Raw genomic sequence first — 2,500 nt, 5'->3', positions numbered from 1 at the left:
TTCAATAATAAAAGATTCAAAGATAATTCTCTTGGTAATAGAGATACAGTTAATAACTGAGATGACATTGCTTTAGTAAACAAAATGATCATAGTTTTTAACGTAATCAAACAAGGCATTTGATTCTTGTCCCGTTCTTATACTGTGGTTATGTTTCTTAAGTCTAACAGGAATATCCTTACCAGTCTGCCCAACAAAAAACTTATCACAATTTCTACTTGGCACTTTATAGATTTACCCAGGGCAATTTTCTGGTGAATTCCTGATTAAGATTCTTTAAGGTATTATTTTTCCTGAAGGCAACATTTGCATGAACGGAATTAAGCAACATGGGAAGTAAAGTACAATCATTAATCAAAGGGAGAACTAAAATATTCTTCGTGGCAATGGGAGGTTTGGGCTCAACTCTATAAAGGGATTTCTTTGCTAAATCAAGGTATCTATCAGTGAAAGATATAGGGTGCTTTAACTTAGATCCAATAGAATATATTTTCTCAAACTGATCATCAATATACTTTGGACTGTAAATACGTAATGCCCTAAAGGATATAGACTAAAATGATAATAATTTAACTGTGTCCTGTTGAGATGAGTAATAACGGATGTATGACAATACTTTGGCAGGTTTTCTGTATATTCTAAACATAAACTTGTTTCCTTGCCTATGGATCATGCAATCTGATAAATATTGGGGGAAATGTTTGTAAATTTTCATTCGTTGGCCAAACATAATGAACAACATCTACATACCTAAACCAAGTAGCATTAGAAGGTAAGATATCCTTTGGTAATTTTGCTTAAAAAAATTTCATATAAAGATTACTTAGTACAGGTGAAAGAGTGTCACCCATTGCCATATGCAGCAGATAGCATTTTCCGGAACATAACTGTACAATACGGAGGTATATGAATACGAACATAGTGCATAGGAACGCTCACCTTCATAGAACATACAAACCTCCAACAGCCAGGATCTAACCCTGGACCCCTGTAGCCCTGTTGGTAAATGACCGGTATAGACCCGTTGCTCACCAACGTGAGGAGAAGGGTATTCGAGTATATAGTGTTAGAATAGTCATTTCATATTAACCAAGACCATAACCTAGCGGTCAGCATATCCACCTCTTGCACAAGGGTCCCGTGTTCGATTCTAGCTATTGGAGGTTTGTATTATATAGGGTGGGGGAGGGGGCGAAAATTTTGGGAGCCTTGAAAAATGTGTGGAAGTCGAGAACATTATCTCGGAAAGCAAAAATGGGTATGTTTGAAGGAATAGTGGTTCCAACAATGTTGTATGGTTGCGAGGCGTGGGCTATGGATAGAGTTGTGCGCAGGAGGATGGAGGTGCTGGAAATGAGATGTTTGAGGACAATGTGTGGTGTGAGGTGGTTTGATCGAGTAAGTAACGTAAGGGTAAGAGAGATGTGTGGAAATAAAAAGAGCGTGGTTGAGAGAGCAGAAGAGGGTGTTTTGAAATGGTTTGGTCACATGGAGAGAATGAGTGAGGGAAAGATAGACCAAGAGGATATATGTGTCGGAGGTGGAGGGAACGAGGAGAAGTGGGAGACCAAATTGGAGGTGGAAAGATGGAGTGAAAAAGATTTTGTGTGATCGGGGCCTGAACATGCAGGAGGGTGAAAGGCGGGCAAGGAATAGAGTGAATTGGATCGATGTGGTATACCGGGGTTAACGTGCTGTCAGTGGATTGAATCGGGCATGTGAAGCATCTGGGGTAAACCATGGAAAGTTGTGTGGGGCTGGGATGTGGAAGGGAGCTGTGGTTTCGGGCATTATTGCGTGACAGCGGGGGGGGGGAGACTGAGTGTGAACGAATGGGCCTTTGTTGTCTTTTCCTAGTGCTACTCGCACACTGAGGGGGGAGGGGGATGGTTATTCCATGTGTGGGGAGGTGGCGATGGGAATGAATAGGGGAGACAGTGTGAATTGTGTGCATGGATATATATGTATGTGTCTGTGTGTGTATATATATATATATAAATATATATATATATATATATATATATATATATATATATATATATATATATATATGTATATATATATACATATATATATATATATATATATATATATATATATATATATATATATATATATATATATATATATATATATATATATATATATATATATATATATTTATCTATTTATTTATCTATTTTGCTTTGTCGATGTCTCCCGCGTTAGCGAGGCAGCGCAAGGAAACAGAGAAAGAAATGGCCCAACCCGCCCACATACACATGTATACACATACACGTCCACACACGCAAATATACATACCTATACATCACAACGTACACATATATATACACACACAGACATATACATATATACATATGTACATAATTCATACTGTCTGCCTTTATTTGTTCCCATCGCCACCTCGCCACACATGGAATAACAACCCCCTCCCCCCCCATGTGTCCGATGTAGCGCTAGGAAAAGATACCAAAGGCCTCATTCGTTCACACTCAGTCTC

This window comes from Panulirus ornatus, chromosome 13, assembly GCF_036320965.1.
Source record: "Panulirus ornatus isolate Po-2019 chromosome 13, ASM3632096v1, whole genome shotgun sequence".
Taxonomy (NCBI): Eukaryota; Metazoa; Arthropoda; class Malacostraca; order Decapoda; family Palinuridae; genus Panulirus; species Panulirus ornatus.
Note: the sequence above shows the minus strand (reverse complement) of the source record.